This window comes from Helianthus annuus, chromosome 17, assembly GCF_002127325.2.
Source record: "Helianthus annuus cultivar XRQ/B chromosome 17, HanXRQr2.0-SUNRISE, whole genome shotgun sequence".
NCBI classification, from domain to species: Eukaryota; Viridiplantae; Streptophyta; class Magnoliopsida; order Asterales; family Asteraceae; genus Helianthus; species Helianthus annuus.
The window spans coordinates 188936887-188962572 of record NC_035449.2 but is presented as its reverse complement, the minus strand read 5'-3'; the positions used below and the strand labels follow the sequence as shown (position 1 = coordinate 188962572).

At 40.7% G+C, this 25686-nt stretch overlaps 1 long non-coding RNA gene across 1 annotated transcript in view; it reads left to right on the top strand.

Moving 5' to 3' along the window:
- The first annotated feature begins 607 nt into the window (after positions 1–607).
- Positions 608–25686, top strand: part of LOC118488970 — a 65258-nt gene continuing 40179 nt past the window's right edge. Inside the window, exon 1 of the long non-coding RNA XR_004885474.1 lies at positions 608–739. This is a non-coding gene — a long non-coding RNA (uncharacterized LOC118488970). The remainder of the gene's footprint in view (positions 740–25686) is intronic.

Below are 25686 nucleotides of genomic sequence, written 5' to 3'. Positions count from 1 at the left end.
CGAGTTGGAAAGGTAGCCTACCGGTTAGAATTACCATCCTCATTAGAAGGGATTCACAATACCTTTCATGTGTCACAATTACGAAAATGTTTAACGGATGAAACGGCTCATGTACCGCTTGAAGACATTGAAATAGACGAGAAAATGAATTACATAGAAAGACCGGTAGCTATAAAGGTTTCCAAAGTAAAGACTCTTCGCAACAAGGAAATCAAGCAAGTTCTAGTCCAATGGCAACATAGAAAAGGTTCCGATCTCACTTGGGAACCGGAAGATGAAATGAGGAAGTTCTACCCGACGTTATTCGGTACGTAATCAGGTTTCGGGGACGAAACCTTTCTTAAGGGGGGTAGACTTGTAACGCCCCAGAATTTAATTATATGTGTTTATATATATATATATATATATATATACATTGCTATAGTATGTCATAAGATATAACTAGGAAATGAACCTAGTTAGAATGTGAGTTAGAATTTTAACTAAAAGAATAAGTGCTGGCCATTTAAAGATAAGTGTGTATACTTGAGGGGTGGAATGGGGAAAAATGAAAGATAGGTTTTTAAAACACTGGAAAACACACAACACACCCACATATGCGTGTGTTGGGTCGCCAGGAACAAGAAGGAGAGAAGAACTCCCCTCATCTTCACAAAGTTAGCAAATTGAAGCCCTAATTATGGCCATAACTCTTGCATGTTAATGGATTCTTGATCATCTAGTCCTAACAAAGCTCAAGGTAACAAGAATTTTATGTTTTGGTAATCTTAGATAATTTGGGTTTCAAGAAATCCTAGGGTCTAGATGAAATTAGTAGGATAATGAGTTAGAATCACCATTTGGAATATGATAAATCCTTGAAGAATGTTAAATTTGGTGTTTAAAGAGAAAACCCACTTAGATCAAGATGATGGTTCTATGTAATATGAAATCTTGTTGTAAAAATTGGTATAAAAATGTTATATGATGATGTTCTTGCTTAATTTCGATATGGGGAATTGAATTAGGATGAAGGTTGTTATGGGTGAAATTCTGAGCCCATATCCTGACTTTGTATCTTGATTTTTTATTAGTTGTATATGATCAGGATACCGAATCAGGATAGCGGATCAGGATACCGTATCAGGATACCGGGCTAGGATATTGGTAATATCCTGAGGCAGTATCCTGACTATTACTAATGATTGGCTTGTAAAACGTTGGTTGCAAGGTACCAACGTTAAAAGACTTGATCTACCTGAAGATTCGCTCAAGGTGGTTGAAAAATGGACGTTGATGGTGGAAGAATGGGTCTTGTAACGGTCAGAAAGGCATATTCCGCAAGAATATCGGATGTTGGTCAATGTTATTAACAATGTAACGGTTATATGAGCTAAAGACCCGGTTTTGTAGTCAATAAGCACGTGGAAAACGTGTAGAAGCAGCCCTCAACGTTCAGAATGGAATATTCCAAAGTATCCCGGAATAATAGGATAGTTTGTTGGTTTCTTTTACTATAAATATGGATGGCCAGATCTCGTAGGACACTTCACTTCAACTCACTCCACTTCTAACTCTCGAATTCATACACAATTCACTTGTAATCGCACACTAACACTCATCACTTGCAATCATTGTAACACTTAGTAGAGATCTGAGCTTCATCCTGCACTGTATCCTGGTTATTCAAGGAATAAGAAGAACAAGGCAGCTGCGATTGTCAGCTCCCGAGGTTTTATGCCGGCGATCTAGATTGATCAAGGGCTTTCCTCGGACATCTCGTGTCATTTACTTTACTTTTTTGCTCATTGTTTGATCGTAGATACAGCTCAATATCCTGAGCCGTATCCTGAAACTGTTTTAGCAAATAACTTAACTTGAATATTTTTCACACATATTTCTAGCACACTACCTCACTTAACTAATTTGATCACTTAATTACTTCGGTAATTTTTTACCAAAACAATTTGGCGCCCACCGTGGGGCAAGTGGTGCTCTCTTTACTAAAAATCTTTGTGAAATCGTTAATCAGTTTTTTGTTTTCAAAACTTTTGCCACATTGTTTACAATGTCCTCAAGATCAAACATGAGCTCTTCTACTGTGTCTGCTACAACTTCTGCAATAGTTGGTTCGGTGCCTCCCTCACCTTCACAAGTTCATACTTTTCAAAGGAGAAATGAAAGCCACACACCGAGAGAAATTTCTGCTGCTCAGAATGTTTCTAGATCCGGAAATTCAGGGAGAACCCATATCCTTGCTTCTAATAACGAAATTCTGTCTTTGTTTGGTAGTATACAGGAACAAATGAAGAGGCAGCAAGAAACTAACCAGAAAATCATGAAGGATATACAACTCTTGAAGTCAAACTCCAGGAAACCTATGGAGTATACAACTACTCCTCGATAGCCCAGGATGCTAATCTTTAGTTTATCAACATTTACCGAGGATAATCAAGGCAACATGATACCGAGTCAGTCCCGGAGCAACATGCTGGAGATACCATCATCCGCCAGGATATCGACCGTGAGGGATCCAGGATATGGCCCAGGATATGGTCCAGGATATGGCGAACGCCGACAGGCTGGTAACATGTTTGCCATTATCAATATCCCTGCTACTAATAATTCTGATTCTTTGCAGGATATAGGTGTAACACCAGTATTGACCAGGGAACTTCAAAAATTGAAGGATATGATATCAAGTGTTCCTGGAGCAGTGCAGCCTATACCGAAAGTATCCCAGGATAGTCACAGGATATCCCGATTTGCTCATCCAATTTGTGATGCTGAAATTCCAAAAAGATTCCAGACTCCCAGCATAAAGTTCTATGATGGGACGACATATCCTGAGGAGCATATTGCCCAGTATAGGGAAAGGATGGAAACAAATCCAATCCTACCAGAACCTAAGGAAGCATGCTTATGCAAAGGCTTCGGTTCAATTTTAACAGGACCGACCTTAAAATGGCTTTTAAACGTTCCACCTTATTCAATTACATCATTTTCTCATTTAGTTAATTTGTTTATCGGTTAATTTTCTTATAGCAGGAGCTTTGAGAAACTAACAAGTGATCATTACAGGATAACACAAGGATCACAAAAATCCCTAAGGGATTATGTTAAAAAATTTAGTAGAGAATCCTTGAATATCCCGAATCTTGATATTGCTACGGCAGTACAAGCGTTCAAAATGGGGTTACAGAAGGATCGTCAATTTTATCAGGATCTTGTAATGAATCCTTGCAGGAACTTGGACAAAGCTCGAAACAGGGCCTTGAGATATATCAGGCTGAAAGATGATAAGAAAATGCAAGAGAGGATGAATGCATCCTCAACATATGAATCAAATAACAGGAAGTCAGAATCCTCGTACAAACCATACCGCTCTAAGCCGTATGGTAGAAATGATAACAAGAAAGTGAATGCTGTTGAAGACGAGGATCCTGAGGAGTATCCTGAGTTATCTGAATATTGTTTTTCTGAACTAATGTATGCTATGCAGGGTTTAGGAGACAAAGCCAGGTGGCCTCAGAAGAATCAACAAAAGGCTGATTGGAAGGATAAGTCCAAGTGGTGTGCCTTCCACGAGGATTTCGGACATGTTACTAAGGATCGCATTGCTTTAAGGAAAGAAATAAGCTATCTCTTGAGCAAGGGATATCTGAAGGATCTCCCGGGAAGAAAGAAGAATAAGGGTCAGGATACTGAGAAGGATCCTGAACGAGCAACGTCACCTCCTGCGGATGCCAAGATAATCAACTTCATTTCGGGAGGATCCGACATTTGTGGGGCTTCGTATTCGGCAACAAAGAGACATGCAAAGAAAGCTAAGGCCGAAAGGGGAGACAAACCTGTCAGGATGACTACCCTCACAACTGACAAAGTGATCACTTTTGATGCAGATGACAGGGATACTGTCCAGGATCCTCACCATGATGCTCTGGTAATAACGTTATATGTGGCTAACCATTTTGTACGCAGGATACTGGTTGATAATGGCAGCTCCGTCAACATAATCCAACTAGAAACTCTGAAGAGAATGAATGTATCTCCAATGGATATCACTTCAAAGTTTACCGTGCTTGTTGGGTTCAGTGGAGAGGCTAGAAACACAGTGAGAGGGATAAAGTTGCCAGTATACGTTGAAGGAGTCAACTCGATACAACGTTTCTGTGTGATGGATTCTCTATCCTGCTATAACATCATACTGGGAAGACCGTGGATTCACGATATGAAGGCCGTGCCATCAACATATCACCAATGCATCAAGATACCTACCCCTTGGGGAGTTGTCAAAGTTGATAGTTATCAGCAGGAGGCGAAAGAATGCTACTCATCCTCGATGAAATCCTCAACCAAACCTAGTGCAGCATAGCAATTAAAGACGCGGGCCCAGGATATCGTGGAGGATCCGGAGCAGGATGTGAAGAAAATTATCCTAGACCAGGATGATCCTGATATTTCGGTGCTCGTGGGAACCAATATCCCTCAGGATATTGAAGAACAATTAATTAACTTTTTGAAATGCAGGATGTCAACGTTTGCATGGAAGCATGAGGATATGAAAGGCATATCCAAAGATGTTATCACTCACAAGCTTGGAATTGATAAATCATTCAAGCCTGTGCAACAAAAAAGAAGGAAGTTTGCTCCTGAGCGGAACACTATTATCCAGGAGGAAGTTGAAAGACTATTAAAGTCCAGAATGATCAGAGAGGTTAAGTTCCCAAGATGGCTAGCAAACGTGGTTGTAGTACAAAAGAAAAATGGGAAATGGAGAGTTTGTGTAGACTACTCAGACTTGAACAAAGCCTGTCCTAAAGACCCGTTTCCTCTTCCCCACATTGATGCAATGGTAGATGCCACTGCCGGGCATGAAATGCTCACTTTCATGGACGCATCTTCAGGATTTCAACAGATCCAAATGGAGCCTTCTGACCAGGAGGATACTGCCTTCATGACACCAACAGGTATTTATTGTTATACAGCTATGCCTTTTGGTTTGAAAAATGCAGGTGCAACATACCAAAGATTGGTAAACATGATGTTCAAAGACAAACTGGGGGATACCATGGAGGTATATATCGATGATATGGTGGTGAAATCTAAAAAGGCTGAGGATCACCTCCAGGATATCAAGGGAGCATTTGATATCCTGGATCAATACAACATGAAGCTAAATCCTGCTAAATGCCATTTCGGAGTGGAGGGAGGAAAGTTTCTTGGATATATGGTGACAAAAAGGGGGATAGAAGCAAGCCCAGAGCAGATCAAAGCTATCCTGGATATAAAATCACCCTCAAATATGAAGGACGTACAAAGATTGACAGGCCGAGTAGCAGCTTTAAACAGGTTTATCTCAAGATCCTCAGAGAAGTGCAAAGACTTTTATGATATCCTGAAGAAGAACAAAAGATTCGAATGGGGGGAGAAGCATGAAGCAGCCCTGCAGGATTTGAAACGATATCTCTCAACCGCACCTCTATTGATGAAGCCTGAAAATGGTGAACCACTATCCCTATACCTTGTTGTATCAGGGAATGCTGTAAGTGCCGTTCTTATAAAAGACCATGAAGGTCAGCAATATCCTGTTTATTATGTTAGTAAAAGTTTATTAGATGCTGAAACTAGGTACTCTCACTTAGAAAAATTAATACTAGCATTGGTCATGGCATCAACGAAGCTTAGACATTATTTCGAGACACAGAGGATACATGTTAAGACAAATTATCCTGTCAAAAATGTGCTTAGGAAACCAGAAATGTCGGGCAGGATGGCCAAGTGGTCAGTAAATTTGAGTGCTTATGATTTAGTATTTGAACCTAGAAATGCCATAAAGTCTCAGGCTTTATCTGACTTTGTGGCTGATTTTAGTAGTGACATTCAGGACGAGGTAGACCTAGAAGTTCAACAGTTAGGAGAATCCTCAGGATCCTGGACATTATATACTGATGGTGCATCTAATGTAAGAGGAGTAGGATTAGGAATACTACTAAAATCGCCATAGGGGGACATATTACCCCAGGCTATTAGGTGTGAATTTCCTGCTACTAACAATGAGGCAGAATATGAAGCTTTAATTGCAGGATTAGAATTGGCTAAGAGTATGAGTATCAAAAATTTGCAAGTATATGTTGACTCTTTGTTAATTACTAACCATTTTAATGGATCCTATGCAGTTAAGGGTGAGAAATTAATCGAATATCTCGATATTCTCAAAAAATTAGCAGGATATTTCGATGTTTTTATACTTGAACAGGTACCAAGGGGGGATAATGCTGAAGCGGATGCCTTAGCAAATTTGGGATCATCGATCAGGATACCTGAAGGGACCCAAATACCAATATTACATGTCTTATATCCTGCAACGAATCCTCAGGATAAAGAAGTAGTGGATATTCATGATCCTGGAGCAGAGCATCCTAAAGAAGATCCTATATCCTAGACGGCTCCAATCATGAGATATCTCAAAGAAGGATATATCCATGGAGATGAAAATCCTAAGGCATTTAGGATGAAGGTATCACGATTCACTACTATAAATAATATTTTATACAAGAAATCTCTTGCAGGACCGTATTTGAGGTGCTTGAAGGATCCTGAAGCCAAAGAAGTACTTCAGGATATACATGAAGGGGATTGTGGTAACCATACTGGGGGCAGGTCGTTATTCTCAAAAGTATTAAGGACAGGATATTATTGGCCAACAATGAGAAAAGATGCCGCAGAATATGCTCGAAGATGTGACGCATGTCAGAGACATAGTAACATACTACATTGTAACACCACGGTAAAATGCATCCAAATATACAAAGACACGTGTACCGGATTTTAAACGAGTTGTACCCATGAAAGAAATTATATTGACAACATAGCAAAATGTGAACTTCGGATGAACATTGTTGAAGACTACCCTTAATTAAAAGATTTTTATAAATGTGGAGCCGAGTTGTGTGTACATATAATGAATAAAGCAACGGGAATTTTAAAGCATGTCAACATGTTAATCCTACCTCTGAATGACTATGTTAAATAAATTCCTTGAAAGCTTTATAAAAAATTATATAAACACATTGTCATATGGCTGCTACAAATATAAGATTTTGGTTACAATTGATGGTTCACATATTCAAAATTTGGTAGAAATTGTAAAACCATTCAAGAAGCCGACAACTTTGCTAATATGGACAATTCTTTCAAACAAGGAGCCATAAGTGCATGGTTCAACTATTGGACATGCAGGACTGGCCTTTTTGGACTAATGTACTGAGATTATGACCAAGATTCGGACATGTGAATACTTGGGTGAAGTGTGGAAGTTTTTAAAAAAAATTTTGTCTTCTGGTCAACGGTTACGGACCGTATAGCCTTAGGCTTACGGTCCGCAAGGGAGCTAACTGGCGACATGAACTGAGTTCGGTTACGGACCGCAAGAGGACGGACTTACGGTCCGCAAGGGTTCATTACGGACCGCAAGGGGATTTCTTTACGGTCCGTAAAGATGTCGCTGGGCAGAATGTTTGGACAGGTGTATGTTAACCCGTATAACCGACTTAGATTGGTAAAAATTGATACCATGGATGCTTGAACGGTAATTAAAAACCACTAGGACACCTGGGGTGATCCTAGGGCCTTCACAAACACCTGGAAGTGATCCAAGATCAAGATGTTCACTATATAAGAGAGGCTAGTCATTTGTTCATAACTCACACTTGCAACAACTCAAGCTTGGGACTTGCTCTGGAGCTCTCAGCAGTAACAAGTGGACTTGAAGTGTAGAAAAGACAGCTTGGACCTTAAGTGAGCTTCTAATTACTTGTTTAGTTGTTTAATTTAGTTTAATTGCATTAAAGTCAAACTTTTAGTAAATTCAGTTTGACTTTCATTTTATTTATATAAGACTTAACCACTGATAAAATTGAAAGTGGTTATGAAATCTTATTAGCATAGGTGATTAACCCCTGAAAGGGTGTCACCTAATTATCTCGTTTGACTAATTAATTGTCGGGTCAAAGTAGTTTGACAAAAAGTCAAACTGGACAGAAATGATAAAAATGATTTAAATTAATAAATCTGAGTTTCTAAATTATGTTTGTTGGGGCTGGATTTTACTATAAATGATCCTTATACGTGATCCTGACCAGTGATCCTTGTTTCTTTGGCAGATAGTGATCCTCAGCCAGACTTCAGGATCAGGATCATGGGACGATATGGTGATCCTTACACTAACGGTCACTTCCACTTGTTACAAAATTGTTTTGCAGGAACACCTAGCAGGATATGCCCTACACATCATGATCCAGGGACGCGTTTTCACAAATATGGCAAGAGCTAAATTGGAGATAGACGTTGTACCGGATATGGAAACTTAGCTTGATTAATGGGCAGCAATTTAGGCTAGATTATCTTTATTTCTAAAGGGGTAATGAGCTGATTAGTGGTCTATCTACCTAAAATAAGTTACCTACACATGTATAAATACCACTCTTCCTCATTCGGAAGAACACACACAACATACGACACAACTCTCAACACTTAGACATTCAGTGATCCTTGTACTCAGCTCATTATCATCCGAAGTTGTAACTACATTTTTATTATATTGAAGTTGGTGATCGGTAGTTGCCATCACCCGAGGTTTTTTATGCCGGAGATCATACATTGATCAAGGGCTTTTTCCTCGTATAAATCATTGTGTCTTTGTATCTTTATCACAGAAGTGATCCTTTACTTTCATAGCTAACCAAGCATCATACCCCGTTTACATAAAGTTTGGTTACATTATCCTTGTGTGATTTTTGACCAAAACAGTTTGGCGCCCACCGTGGGGCAATTGGTGCTTCATTCATAAAGAAAATCTTTTGTTCGAAATCATTTCAAAGAGTTACATGGCTTCATCATTGAAGAACACCTCCACGGCGATGTCTGCAGTCACCTCAGCACAAACCACTCTACCTCCTCCACCGGCAGGATCCCAGAGAAATGCTGAGAAGAGACCAACCCCTTCTTTCTCTAAACCTCCATCTTCTTCTGCTATGAATTCTTCTACTCCCAGTACTAGTGATGTGTTTGCTTTAATTTTGCAGATGAAGGATCGTATGCAGCGGCAGGATGAAACTAATGACAGGATCCTCAGGGAGATTGGAGATCTCAAAAGACAAAAGAAAGCGGCAGAGGATCATTCCCCACTGATGCCAAAATCCTTGAGTTTTGAGACTCCAATGGTCACCTCTCAGCCATCAGGGATCCCAGACGTACAGATCACAGGGGAGACGAGAGGATCACATCTCAAGTCAGCAGCAATGACTCAGACATCGGGCTCGTATTTTCAGCCAGCAGGATCCTATCCTCAGTATATGGGATCCTTTATGAATTCAGGAGTATATCCGGGTGCACAACAATTTCAAGGATCCTACTTCGTTCCGGGCTTATCCCAGGTTCAAGGATCCTCCTTTGTTCCAGGATCATTCCAGGGTCAAGGATCCTCCTTTGTTCCAGGATCATCCCAGGTTCAAGGATCCTCCTTTGTTCCAGGATCTACTCAGACACCAGGATCCTTCCCGATGCCAGGATCCTTAAGAAGTTTACAAACAGGAAATCCAGATGTCCATCAAGGGGACTTCATTCCAATGCAGACCATTGCTTCCACTGGTCCCTCCGTTGTTCCAGAATCCCAGCAATATGGATTCCCTAACTTGAACCCAATGGGAGGTAACACTTTAAATAATTATCCTACCACTAACCATGGATTCATGCAGGATACAGGTACCAATCACGCTATGGCCAGGGAATTACAGAAACTAAAGGACATGATCTCAAGTGTTCCAGGGGTAGTCAAGCCTATCCCAGAGATTGCAGATGGAAGCCACAAGGTATCACGCTTTGCACCACCAATTTGTGATGCAGAGGTGCCCAAAAGGTTCCATATCCCTACCATGAAGCTGTATGATGGCACAACGGATCCAGAGGAGCATATAGCACAATACAGGGAAAGGATGGAAATCAATCCTATCCCAGAAAAGTTGAAGGAAGCATGCCTATGTAAAGGATTTGGATCCACTCTAACTGGATCAGCTCTTAAGTGGCTGCTAAGTCTTCCCCCTTACTCTATTACTTCATTTGCTAATTTAGTTAATTTATTCAATAACCAATTCTCTTGTAGTAGAAAATTTGAAAAATTAACTAGTGATTTGTACAGGATAACTCAAAATAATAATGAATCATTAAGGGATTTTATAACTAAATTTAGTAAAGAATCCTTGGATATTCCCAACTTGGATATGGCTACGGCTGTTGAAGCCTTCAAAATGGGACTTCTTAAGGATTCATTATTCTATGATGATCTTGTTATGACACCTTGCAGGAATTTAGATGAAGTAAGAACTCGAGCACTCAGGTTTATCCGGCTAGAGGATGACAAGAGGATCCAGGAGAGACAAGTAGGATCCTCAAAACAAGATAAGCAAGGATCCTCCTTCAAAAACAACAAGTTCAAATCCTACCATAGAAACGAGAACAAGAATGTGCATGCTGTCGACCAAGAAGAGGATGATGAAGAATATCCTCCAATCTCAGAATATTGTTTTTCCGTTGATAATCATGAACTGATCCTTGCAATGCAGAATCTAGGTGAAAAAGCTAGGTGGCCCAGGAAGAATGATAAACCGTCCGGGACTAAAGACAAGTCCAAATGGTGTGCATACCATGAGGATTTCGGGCATCTAACTGAAGATTGCATAGCCTTAAGAAAAGAAATTGGATACCTGCTAAGCAAGGGGCATCTAAAAGAATTGTTGGGAAGAAAAAAGCAAAGAACCCAGGATCCTGAAAGGATCCCTGAAAAGGCTCCAGCACCTCCAGCAAACGCACAAGTGATTAACTTCATATCCGGAGGATCAGACATTTGTGGAACATCCTTCTCAGCGGCCAAAAGACATGCAAAAGAATCAAAAATGGATAATGGAGAAAGGCCTATTAGAACCTCAAGCGTCTCAGAAGGGAAGATGATAACATTTGATGAGGATGATCGCGTCAATGTTCAGGATCCTCACCATGATAGCTTAGTTATCACTCTCTTTATCTCTAACCATTTTGTCCGCAGGATCCTTATTGATGGAGGGAGCTCAGTGAACATTATCCAGCTTGATGTCTTGAAGAAGATGGGAATCCCAGAATCAGACATCACACCAAGATCCTCCGTGCTCGTAGGATTCAGTGGGGAAACGAAGAAAACTCTGGGGGACATCAAACTCCCAATCTACGTGGAAGGATTACATAATTACCAAAAATTTTGTGTTATTGACTGTTTATCTTGTTGCAACGTTATCCTTGGCAGGCCTTGGATACATGACATGAAAGCAGTTCCATCTACCTACCATCAATGTGTGAAGCTCCCTAGCCCATGGGGGATAATCAAGATCGACAGTGATCAGCAAGAGGCTAAGGATTGCTATACCTCATCCATGAAGCCAACCTCGAAGCCAAGGGAGCAATAGCAATTACAGTATCCTCCGAGGAATGTCTTGGAGGCAAGGGAACAAGATGTGGATGAAATCCTCTTGGATCCTAGTGATCCTGAATCAAAAATCTATATCGGATCAGGGATCCTTGGCAAGATGAAAGAAGACATGATATCCTTCCTCAAAAGAAGAAAATCTACCTTTGCATGGAAACATGAAGATATGACAGGTATATCCAAGGATATTATTACTCACAAACTTGGCATTGACAGGTCTATCAAGCCAATCCATCAAAAAAGGAGGAAGTTTGCACCAGAAAGGAATGCCATTATCCAAGAAGAAGTAGAGAGACTACTTCGAGCAGGTATGATCAGAGAGGTAAAGTATCCAAAATGGTTAGCCAATGTGGTTGTTGTCCAAAAGAAAAACGGAAAGTGGAGGGTATGTGTCGATTTCACTGATTTGAATAAGGCATGTCCCAAGGATCCTTTCCCATTACCCCACATTGACTCCATGGTGGATGCAACAGCGGGGCATGAACTGTTAACCTTTATGGATGCATCATCTGGATTCCAACAAATCCAGATGGAACCATCTGACCAAGAGGATACAGCCTTTATGACCCCAACCGGTTTATATTGCTATATTGCCATGCCTTTTGGACTAAGAAATGCAGGTGCAACATATCAAAGGCTGGTAAATATGATGTTCAAGGATCAAATCGGAAAAACTATGGAGGTGTACATAGATGATATGGTGGTCAAGTCAAAGAAAGCTGAGGATCACCTAAGGGACTTGGAAGAAGTATTCGATATCCTTGATAATTATAACATGAAACTAAATCCTTCGAAATGCCATTTTGGTGTTAAGGCAGGAAAGTTTTTAGGATACATGGTAACCCAGAGGGGCATTGAAGCAAGCCCGGAACAAATCAAAGCATTAATAAATATCAAATCTCCTGCCAATGCCAAGGATGTTCAAAGACTGACAGGCAGGATAGCAGCTTTGAACAGATTCATATCGAAATCCTCAGAAAAATGCAGAGAATTCTACGATATCCTAAGGAAGAATAAGAAGTTCGAATGGACTGAGAAGCATGAGAATGCTTTACAAGCCCTTAAAGAATATATGTCTTCAGCACCAGCATTAGCAAAACCGGAGAAAGGAGATGTGTTATCCTTATACCTAGCGGTATCCTCAACCGCTGTAAGTGCAGTCCTCGTCAAGGATCATGAAGGTACACAATATCCTATCTACTATGTAAGTAAAAGTTTGCTTGATGCCGAATCCAGGTACTCACACCTCGAAAAACTTATCCTTGCATTAATCATGGCATCCACTAAGTTAAGGCATTATTTTGAAACCCATACTATTGTTGTTAAAACTAATTTTCCAATTAAGAATGTCCTCAGGAAACCGGATATGTCAGGAAGAATGGCTAAGTGGGCAGTGAAGCTTAGTGCCCATGATATAAGATACGAACCGAGAACAGCCATTAAATCTCAAGCACTAGCAGATTTTGTGGCTGATTTCAGTAGTGATCTACAAAAGGAAGCAGAATTGGAGGTCCAGCAGCTGGATGAGACCAAGGATCCTTGGATCCTGCACACTGACGGATCCTCAAATATCAAAGGCACAGGGCTAGGGATCCTACTAAAATCGCCACAGGGGGACATAATACCCCACTCCATAGCTTGTGAGTTCCAGGCAACTAACAATGAGGCTGAGTATGAAGCCTTAATTGCTGGATTACAAATCGCTAAGGATATGGGGGTAAAGTATCTCGAAGTATATGTAGATTCATTATTGATCACCAATCACTTTAATGGATCCTATGCTGTTAAAGGTGAAAAACTAACCAAATATTTAGAGATAGTCAAAAAATTGGCACTCTCTTTTGTTTCTTTTAGCTTAACACAGGTACCAAGGGAGGATAACACGGAAGCTGATGCATTGGCCAACCTAGGATCATCCTTAAAAATTCCAGAAGATATAAGTATCCCTATCATCCATATCCTGGCTCCTGCTATTGAAAATCAAGTAGCCATGGAAATAGAAGAGGATACTGCAGTAATCCCTAGTGAAGAAGCTCGATCTTATTCAGGATCATGGATCCCACCAATCATGAAATACTTGCAAAACGGAGAGATCCCAATGGGAGAAAATCCTAGAGCTTTCAGGATCAAGGTATCTCAATTTACAATCCTAAATAATATGCTATATAAACGATCCCTTGCAGGACCATATTTAAGATGTATTGAGGATCCTGAAATCGAAGAAGTATTGAGAGACTTCCATGAAGGAGATTGTGGAAACCACACTGGGGGCAGGGCATTATTCTCAAAGATCCTTAGAACAGGATACTACTGGCCAACCATGAAAAGGGATGCTGTAGAATATGCCAAGAAGTGTGATCCTTGCCAGAGACATAGCAATATCCTCCATCAGCCAGCTGAATTCTTACACCCAATACCATCCTCTTGGCCATTCATGAGATGGGGAATGGATATAGTTGGCAAGCTCCCTAAAGCACCTGGTGGAAAAGTATTTATGCTTGCCATGACTGACTATTTTTCCAAGTGGATAGAAGCTGAAGCCTTCGCTCAAGTCAGAGAAAAGGAAGTCATATCCTTCATCAAAAGAAACATTATAACCAGATTTGGCATTCCCTCTGAAATTATATGTGATAATGGTTCTCAATTCATTGGAAGGAGAACCACTAACTTTTGTGACAGTTGGGGAATCAAGATGATAACATCAACACCAGTTCATCCACAAGCCAATGGTCAAGCAGAATCATCCAATAAGATCATCATCAACAATCTGAAGAAAAAGCTAGGATCCAAGAAAGGGAAATGGGCAGAAGAATTGCCTTATGTGCTATGGGCTGATAGGACAACTCCCAAAAACGACACTGGTCAAACACCTTTCTCTTTAGTATTTGGGGCAGAAGCAGTGATCCCAACAGAAATGGTGATCCCAACTGCTAGAACAAGTGCTTGTGATCCTGAAGAAAATGCTGCAATTCTAGCTCAGGATTTGGATACTATTGAGGAAATCAGGGATCTAGCCAGAATAAGGATGGCAAGCTACCAACAAAGGATGGCTGGTGCCTACAACAAGAATGTCAGGATAAGGAAGTTCCAAGTTGGAGATATGGTGTTGAGAAAAGCATTTCAAAATACTATCAATCCTGCTGACGGGAAGCTAGCACCAAAATGGGAAGGTCCCTACTTGATTGAAGCTGAAGCAGGAAAGGGGGCATACAGGTTGCTAACCATGGAAGGAAACTTGTTACCAAGAGCCTGGAATGCTGTTCACTTAAAGAAATATTTCATGTGAACATGATCCTTCTTGCATGTGAAGTATCCTTGAAGGATCCTGGAGATATCGGTGATCTTTACTCTGGTAATATGCTTATCCTAAAACTATTGCATTTTCTTACTTTTCGCCTAAGGATAAGGATCGTGTATCCTTCATCCTCTACTCACAAACCATTTGAGTTATGATAGTTCAGGTATCTCCAGCAAATCGTCAAAGATCTCCAAGAGCACCACAGATCCTTGGGTCCAACCCCAGTTATCCTTGGGATTATCCCCAGTTTCCGCCAGCAGCGCACGATGATCCTGATATAGTTCATGTCTTTGGGATCAGTACCCATTTTCGGGGCTGGCGACCTCATCGTACTGGCTATACTTGGGATCCTACGTATAATGGTGGACGCACCATACATCCGTTCCTAAGGTTTCTAACGTTTTCACGTTAGCTAAGGTTTTGACATTTTCATGTCACTAAGTTTGGATAGTTGCCAGAAAGGGCCATACTCCAGTTTACATACGATCCTTTGGGCTTGTCCCCAGTTATCCTATGGGCTTGTCCCCAGTGATCCTCCGGGATCATTCTCAGTTATCCTATGGGCTTGTCCCCAGTGATCCTCCGGGATCATTCTCAGTTATCCTATGGGCTTGTCCCCAGTGATCCTTTGGGATTGTCCCCAGTTACCCTTTGGGCTTGTCCCCAGTTATCCTTTGGGCTTGTCCCTAGTTACTAACTTATCTTTTATATTGGCTTAGTCCCAAGTTATACTCCATTTTTCAGGTTTTCGAAGTTAAACAATTAAGGATCCTTAATCCTTATTGTTCATTAAGATTTTTACCTATGGTTATCCTGATTAAAGGTTAGGATCCTAACTTGGATCCTCAGGTATGATCCTTAACTACTTTTAATTTCATTATTCATTTGAATAACCTTTAGACCTTGACAACTGAACCTATGATCCTTAAAATAAACTATCTTGAAAACCTTCGATTATAGGATATTTGATCCAGGATCATATCCTAAATTTCTTAAACATAATTTGCTCAACTTTTCAAAACAAACATGTGTCAAAACAATTGAAAATCAAAAAGGATAATAACACAAGATAAGCGACAAAAGTTTAAGATTTTATTTACTAAACAAAAGGATCTTTAACCCTTTCAAAAAGTTGTCAAAATTACCTACCCAAAGCATCTACCAGCAATACGTGGCCCGTCCGCTGGGGTAGGTAAAGGGTGTCCATGATAATAGGTTCAAAAGTATTGCAGGGAAATTAAAAGGCGGCAGGATCACAACGGCTTCATCCCCCAAACAGAGGATCCCTCCACCATGTGTAATCCTACCTATTGTTCAAAGGATCCAGGATCCTTAACCCTAAGAAACTATTGTTCAGAGATTACAGACCATAATTGTTTCAAACATCAACAACCACAAAAAACCACTACCAATCCTAAAAAATTGGGCTCCGGCCTAGTCTCGAAATATCCATCATCGCCCAATCATGCAGCTTACTTCTTCGCTGCTCCATCACCACCAGCTTCTCCACCCTGATCCTTGTCAGCATCACCTCCCTCCAACATTGGGATGTCCTCAGCATCATCATCATCTTCCAACTCTGCTAACCTTGCCTTCCAGCCCTCAACATCCCATGTGCTCCTGTCAAAGGAAGGATCCTGAGCCTCCGTAGCCATCTGCAGTTGTATCTTGTACATGGTTACCGCGGCAGAGACCTTAGCGTCTTGGGTAATGTCATGCTTCTCATAATCAAACTTGATCAACGCTTTAACAGCCTCATCTTTGACTGCCCGGATCTCCTTCTCAAGATCGGCAATCTTAAGATCCTTCAGCCCACACGTCTGTTGAAGGTCAGCAATTTGACGATCCTGATCCTCAACCTGATTGACGTAAGTCTCCATTTCGGAGAATTTCTAAAGAAGACAACAGGAAAGCAACATCAGACACATGTGATCCTCGGACTAGTCGAAGACAATTAACAGGGGCAGTGATCCTAACCTCATCAAAATAGTCAAGGAATTGCTGACGGAGAAGAGGAAATCCCTGAAGGTCATCTGAAGCCTTCCTCTTTTTCCCTTTGCCTCGGGCAGGTGCTTTAGGGGCTGAGACTGAAGGGCTGGCAGCAGGAGCCTTCTTCTTCGAGGACGTGACATTGGCAAGGTCACTTATCCCAAACATGGAGGCAGATTTAACAGACCTGGCAGATTTTCCGGCACCTACACAATTCAAAAACAAGATAAGTTCCCTTGTTAAATTAAATACTTTCACATAAAACTTATTTTTTATGAGGATACTTACTTGACATTGTGGCAGACGCAGAGGATATCTCTTGAGAATCTCGGATAATAATCTGGAAGCTTCGAACTTCAGGATCAAGCTTCTTGAAAGCTAACACTCTCTCTTTGGCAGCAGGGGTCAACCTTAAGTGAGCAACGGAGATAGCTGCATAAAAAAAACAAAAAAGAAAAGACATCAGTGATCCTCATCAGATGAGACAGGACTGATAGTGATCCTTCAAGGATCCTCTACCCTACCATGAGTGGCCCATTCCTTGGGCAGATCCTTCCCATCCGGGATGGAATCCCTCTTAACAAAGAAAAATCGACGTTTCCAGTTGGTATCATTCTTGGTCACTTTGAAAATAGGGTGATCCTCCCCAGCTTTCCGTTTCAGCAGATACCGGTGGGAACCAAACGTAGTAAGATCATAGAGCTCGGCCAGCTCTGCCATCCCCAGATCAATCCCTTCTTGCTCGATGATCCTCTCGAAGGTATATAGAACCCTCCAGATCATCGGCATAGCTTGGATATATGAGATGCCGGTAAGAGAAAAGAAAGATTGGGTAAATGTCGGAAAAGGATATGAATACCCGATGAGGAAGGGAGTAGCAGGAAAAGCCACCCAAGTGTCCGAAACAAAATCACTCAAAGCAGTAGGATCAAAAGACTTAAAAACAACATTCGCCGGGAAGCAATGGCGAATCTTGTCTATCTGGATATCGGTAAAACAGCACCTCTCCATAGGAGAATCCTTGATAATCCCCTGGCTTTTCAAGGGACTATCCTTCTTAGAGCCTTTGTGCGGTGAATTCCGAAGAAGCATGTGCGAGACGAAAACAGGGTAAAAGTAAGAAAGAACAGAGCAAAGAAGAGAAAGAAGAAGATGATACCTGATCAAGCCTTCGGTGACGATTATAAAGGGAGATACTTCGAATTTAAATACAAAATGATCCTAACCCTATCTCCTATTTATAATGATGATTCGCAGGGATTGTCACATCAGTGACGTAAATATCATAACGGCTAGTCCATGTGCAACGGCTAGTAAATCGGAATCGTCCGTTAGAGATAAGCTCAAAACAAAATATAACTCATCTATTTACAATTAACTCCTTATATTTTGGGGGCAATTGTTGGGGCTGGATTTTACTATAAATGATCCTTATACGTGATCCTGACCAGTGATCCTTGTTTCTTTGGCAGATAGTGATCCTCAGCCAGACTTCAGGATCAGGATCATGGGACGATATGGTGATCCTTACACTAACGGTCACTTCCACTTGTTACAAAATTGTTTTGCAGGAACACCTAGCAGGATATGCCCTACACATCATGATCCAGGGACGCGTTTTCACAAATATGGCAAGAGCTAAATTGGAGATAGACGTTGTACCGGATATGGAAACTTAGCTTGATTAATGGGCAGCAATTTAGGCTAGATTATCTTTATTTCTAAAGGGGTAATGAGCTGATTAGTGGTCTATCTACCTAAAATAAGTTACCTACACATGTATAAATACCACTCTTCCTCATTCGGAAGAACACACACAACATACGACACAACTCTCAACACTTAGACATTCAGTGATCCTTGTACTCAGCTCATTATCATCCGAAGTTGTAACTACATTTTTATTATATTGAAGTTGGTGATCGGTAGTTGCCATCACCCGAGGTTTTTTATGCCGGAGATCATACATTGATCAAGGGCTTTTTCCTCGTATAAATCATTGTGTCTTTGTATCTTTATCACAGAAGTGATCCTTTACTTTCATAGCTAACCAAGCATCATACCCCGTTTACATAAAGTTTGGTTACATTATCCTTGTGTGATTTTTGACCAAAACAATGTTGTAACATTCTAATGACACAATAATGATTATATAAGCATGTTTTACCTGTCCTAATCCGACAATTAATTGTCTAAGCTTGAATCGTATTAAAAGTCGCAAAAGCATAACTTTTGCGATGACTATCATTCTAACCCATTCAAGCTTCTTTCTTACATGATTTAAAATTTCCGTTAGGGCCATACCATAGTATAATACAACTCCCTGAAGTTATATGGCATGGCACCTAACCATTTGTACTTTATGCTCTTGATCGTAATTATGCTCATAAATGCCTAAAACGCCCTTTTTGCATAAAATTGAGATTTTTAACATAATGATTAAACTAAAACCTTTGCTACTGATATTTAGTCATGTTCTAAAAGTTTGACATCAGTTCTTGGTCCCAAATAGGAGTTGTGCCCGATATCGTAAATTGAAGCTTTTAACTATGTAAATAACGATATCGTGCATAAGGCATGTTTAAACTTAGTTTTTGACCCGAAACTCATTACCTACTGTTAAGATATTATTTTTAGGGATTATTGGAATTATTGATCAGATTATAAACTGATCATACCATAGAGTTCTCGTATTATTCGGTAAATGACGGTAATACCCTTTTTATGCATAAAATGAGTTTTACAAATGATTTGAATGCCAAACCTTTTTCTACTGATTTCATATATTGAATAAATTATTTTAAGCATTCAAAGGTGATCAAAATCTCAGATTTTCATAAAACCCCTTAACTATCGTCAATTAGCGAATTTACACTATTTTAGCGCATAGTATCTGTTAGGGCTGGATTTTTATTATAGGTGATCCTTACACGTGATCCTAACCAGTGATCCTTGTTTCTTTGGCAGATAGTGATCCTCAGCAGGACTTCAGGATCAGGATCATGGGACATTATAGGATCCTCATACTAACGATCATCTTCGCTTAATGCAATGTTATTTTTGCAGGAATATCTAGCAGGATACGCTCTAAGCATCATGATCAAGGGACGCGTCTTCACAATTATGGCAAGAGCTTAATCGGAGATAGACGTTGCACAGGATATGGAAACATGGCTTGATTTATGGGCGGCAATTTAGGCTAGATTGTCCTTTATTTCTAAAGGGGTAATGAGCTGATAATTAGTCCTTTTACCTAAAATAGGTCACCTACACTTGTATAAATACCACTCTCCATCATTTGGAAGAATATACACGACATACAACGCAACTCTCACACACTTAGACACTCGAAACAATAGTGATCCTTGTACTCAGCTCATTATCATCCAAAGTTGTAACCATATTTTTCTTATATTGAAGTTGGTGATCGGTAGTTGCCATCACCCGAGGTTTTTTATGCCGGAGATCATACATTGATCAAGGGCTTTTTCCTCGTATAAATCATTGTGTCTTTGCATCTTTATCACAGAAGTGATCCTTTACTTTCATAATTAACCAAGCATCATACCCCGTTTACATAAAGTTTGGTTACATTATCCTTGTGTGATTTTTGACCAAAACAGTTTGGCGCCCACCGTGGGGCAATTGGTGCTTCATTCATAAGAAAACCTCTTTGTTCGAAATCATTTCAAAGAATTACATGGCTTCATCATTGAAAAACATGTCCACGGCAATGTCTGCAGTCACCTCGTCCCAGAACATTCTGCCTCCACCACCGGCAGGATCCCAGAAGAATGCTGAGAAGAGACAAACTCCTACCACTTCTAAAACTCCATCTCCTTCTGCTATGAATTCTTATATTCCCAGTACTAGTGATGTATTTACTTTGATTTTGCAGATGAAGGATCGTATGCAGCGGCAGGATGAAACTAATGAAAGGATCCTCAGGGAAATTGGAGATCTCAAAAGACAGAAGAAAACGGCAGAGGATCATTCTCCATTAATGCCCAAATCCTTGAGCTTTGATACTCCAATGATTACTTCTCAGCCATCAGGAATTCCAGACGTGCAAATCATGGGAGAATCAAGAGGATTGCACCACAGATCGACAGCAATGACTCAGGCATTAGGCTCACACTTCCAGCCGGCAGGATCCTACCCCCAACATTTGGGATCCTTCATGAATCCGGGAGCCTATCCAGGGGCACAGCAGTTTCAAGGATCCTGCTTCGTTCCAGGATCATTCCAGGGCCAAGGATCCTCCTTTGTTCCAGGATCATCCCAGGTTCAAGGATCCTCCTTCGTTCCAGGATCGTCCCAGACACCAGGATCCTTCCAGATGCCAGGATCCCTAAAAAGTTTGCAAACAGGAAGTCTAGATGTCCATCAAGGGGACTTCATTCCAATGCAGACCATTGCTTCCACTGGTCCCTCCGTTGTTCCAGAATCCCAGCAATATGGGTTCCCTAACTTGAACCCAAGGGGAGGTAACACTTTAAATAATTATCCTACCACTAACCATGGATTCATGCAGGATACAGGTACCAATCATGCTATGGCCAGGGAGTTACAGAAGCTAAAAGATATGATCTCAAGTGTTCCAGGGGTAGTCAAGCCTATCCCGGAGATTGCAGATGGAAGCCACAAGGTATCTCGCTTTGCACCACCAATTTGTGATGCAGAGGTACCCAAAAGGTTCCATATCCCTACTATGAAGCTGTATGATGGCACAACGGATCCAGAGGAGCATATAGCACAATACAGGGAAAGGATGGAGATCAATCCTATCCCAGAAAAGTTGAAGGAAGCATGCCTATGTAAAGGATTTGGATCCACTCTTACTGGATCAGCTCTTAAGTGGCTGCTAAGTCTTCCCCCCTACTCTATTACTTCATTTGCTAATTTAGTTAATTTATTCAATAACCAGTTCTCTTGTAGTAGAAAATTTGAAAAATTAACTAGTGATTTGTACAGGATAACTCAAAATCATAATGAATCATTAAGGGATTATATAACTAAATTTAGTAAAGAATCCTTGGACATTCCCAACTTGGATATGGCTACGGCTGTTGAAGCCTTCAAAATGGGACTGCTTAAGGATTCATTATTCTATGATGATCTTGTTATGACACCGTGCAGGAATCTAGATGAAGTAAGAACTCGAGCACTCAGGTTCATCCGGCTAGAGGATGACAAGAGGATCCAGGAGAGACAAGTAGGATCCTCAAAACAGGAGAAGCAAGGATCCTCCTTCAAGAACAACAAATTCAAATCCTACCATAGAAATGAGAACAAGAATGTGCATGCTGTTGACCAAGAAGAGGATGATGAAGATTATCCTCCAATCTCAGAATATTGTTTTTCCGTTGATAATCATGAACTGATCCTTGCAATGCAGAATCTAGGTGAAAAAGCTAGATGGCCCAGGAAGAATGATAAACCATCCGGGACTAAAGACAAGTCAAAATGGTGTGCATACCATGAGGATTTCGGGCATCTAACTGAAGATTGCATAGCCTTAAGAAAAGAAATTGGATACCTGCTAAGCAAGGGGCATCTAAAAGAATTGCTGGGGAGAAAAAAGCAAAGGACCCAGGATCCTGAAAGGATCCCCGAAAAAGCTCCAGCACCTCCGGCAAATGCACAAGTGATCAACTTTATATCCGGAGGATCAGACATCTGTGGTACATCCTTCTCGGCGGCCAAAAGACATGCAAAAGAATCAAAAATGGATAATGGAGAGAGGCCTATTAGAACATCAAGTGTTTCAGAAGGGAAGACGATAACATTTGATGAGGATGATCGCATTAACATTCAGGATCCTCATCATGATAGTTTAGTTATTACTCTCTTTATCTCTAACCATTTTGTCCGCAGGATCCTTATCGATGGAGGAAGCTCAGTGAACATTATCCAGCTTGATGTTCTGAAGAAAATGGGTATCCCAGAATCAGACATCACACCGAGTTCCTCCGTGCTTGTAGGATTCAGTGGAGAAACAAAGAAAACCCTGGGGGACATCAAACTCCCAATCTACGTGGAAGGATTACATAATTATCAGAAATTTTGTGTTATTGACTGTTTATCTTGTTGCAACGTTATCCTTGGCAGGCCTTGGATACACGATATGAAAGCAGTCCCATCTACCTACCATCAATGTGTGAAGCTCCCTAGCCCATGGGGGATAATCAAGATCGATAGTGATCAACAGGAGGCTAAGGATTGTTATACCTCATCCATGAAGCCAACCTCGAAGCCAAGGGAGCAATAGCAATTACAGTATCCTCCGAGGGATGTCTTGGAGGCAAGGGAACAAGATGTGGACGAAATCCTTTTGGATCCTAATGATCCTGAATCAAAAATCTATATCGGATCAGGGATCCTTGGCAAGATGAAAGAAGACTTAATATCCTTCCTCAAAAGACGAAAATCCACCTTTGCTTGGAAACATGAAGACATGACAGGTATATCTAAGCATATTATTACTCACAAACTTGGCATTGACAGGTCTATCAAACCAATCCATCAAAAAAGGAGGAAGTTTGCACCAGAAAGGAATGCCATTATCCAAGAAGAAGTAGAGAGACTACTTCGAGCAGGTATGATCAGAGAAGTAAAATATCCAAAATGGTTAGCCAATGTGGTTGTTGTCCAAAAGAAAAATGGAAAGTGGAGGGTATGTGTCGATTTCACTGATTTGAATAAGGCATGTCCCAAGGATCCTTTCCCATTACCCCACATTGACTCCATGGTGGATGCAACGGCGGGGCATGAACTGTTGACCTTTATGGATGCATCATCTGGATTCCAACAAATTCAGATGGAACCATCTGACCAAGAGGATACAGCCTTTATGACCCCAACCGGTTTATATTGTTATATTGCCATGCCTTTTGGACTAAGAAATGCAGGTGCAACATATCAAAGGCTGGTGAATATGATGTTCAAAGATCAAATTGGAAAAACTATGGAGGTGTACATAGATGACATGGTGGTCAAGTCAAAGAAAGCTGAGGATCACCTAAGGGATTTGGAAGAAGCATTCGATATCCTTGATAGTTACAACATGAAACTTAATCCTTCGAAATGCCATTTTGGTGTTAAGGCAGGAAAGTTCTTAGGATACATGGTAACCCAGAGGGGCATTGAAGCAAGCCCGGAACAAATCAAAGCATTAGTAAATATCAAATCTCCTGCCAATGCCAAGGATGTTCAAAGACTGACAGGCAGGATAGCAGCTTTGAACAGGTTCATATCGAAATCCTCAGAAAAATGCAAAGAATTCTACGATATCCTAAGGAAGAATAAGAAGTTTGAATGGACTGAGAAGCATGAGAACGCTTTACAAGCCCTTAAAGAATATATGTCCTCAGCACCAGCATTAGCAAAACCGGAAAAAGGAGATGTGTTATCCTTATACCTGGCGGTATCCTCAACCGCTGTAAGTGCTGTCCTTGTCAAGGATCATGAAGGTACACAATATCCTATCTACTATGTAAGTAAAAGTTTACTTGATGCCGAATCCAGGTACTCACACCTCGAAAAACTTATTCTTGCATTAATCATGGCATCCACTAAGTTAAGGCATTATTTTGAAACCCATACTATTGTTGTTAAAACTAATTTTCCAATTAAGAATGTCCTCAGGAAACCGGAGATGTCAGGGAGAATGGCTAAGTGGGCAGTGAAGCTTAGTGCCCATGATATAAGATATGAACCAAGAACAGCCATTAAATCACAAGCCTTAGCCGACTTTGTGGCTGATTTCAGTAGTGATCTACAAAAAGAAGCAGAATTGGAGGTCCAGCAGCTGGATGAAACCAAGGATCCTTGGATATTACACACTGACGGATCCTCAAATGTCAAGGGCACAGGGCTCGGGATCCTACTAAAATCGCCACAGGGGGACATAATACCCCACTCCATAGCATGTGAATTCCAAGCAACTAACAATGAGGCTGAATATGAAGCCTTAATTGCTGGCTTGCAAATCGCTAAGGATATGGGGGTAAAATATCTCGAAGTATATGTAGACTCATTGTTGATCACTAATCACTTTAATGGATCCTATGCTGTTAAAGGTGAAAAACTAACCAAATATCTAGAGATAGTCAAAGAATTGGCACTCTCTTTTGTTTCTTTCAGCTTAACACAGGTACCAAGGGAGGATAACACGGAAGCTGATGCATTGGCCAACTTAGGATCATCCCTAAAAATTCCAGAAGACATAAGTATCCCTATCATCCATATCCTGGCTCCTGCTATTGAAAATCAAGTGGCCATGGAAATAGAAGAGGATACTGCAATAATCCCTAGTGAAGAAGCTCAATCTTATTCAGGATCATGGGTCTCACCAATCATGAAATACTTGCAAAACGGAGAGATTCCAATGGGAGAAAATCCTAGAGCTTTCCGGATCAAGGTATCTCAATTTACAATCTTAAATAATATGTTATATAAACGATCCTTGCAGGACCATACTTAAGATGTATTGAGGATCCTGAAATTGAAGAAGTGTTGAGAGATTTCCATGAAGGAGATTGTGGAAACCACACTGGGGGCAGGGCATTATTCTCAAGGATCCTTAGAACAGGATACTACTGGCCAACCATGAAAAGGGATGCTGTAGAATATGCTAGGAAATGTGATCCTTGTCAAAGACACAGCAATATCCTTCATCAACCAGCTGAATTACTACACCCCATACCATCCTCTTGGCCATTCATGAGATGGGGAATGGATATAGTTGGCAAGCTCCTAAAGCACCTGGTGGAAAAGTATTTTATGCTTGCCATGACTGACTACTTCTCTAAATGGATAGAAGCTGAAGCTTTTGCAAAAGTCAGAGAAAAAGAAGTTATATCCTTTATCAAAAGAAATATTATAACTAGATTTGCATTCCCTC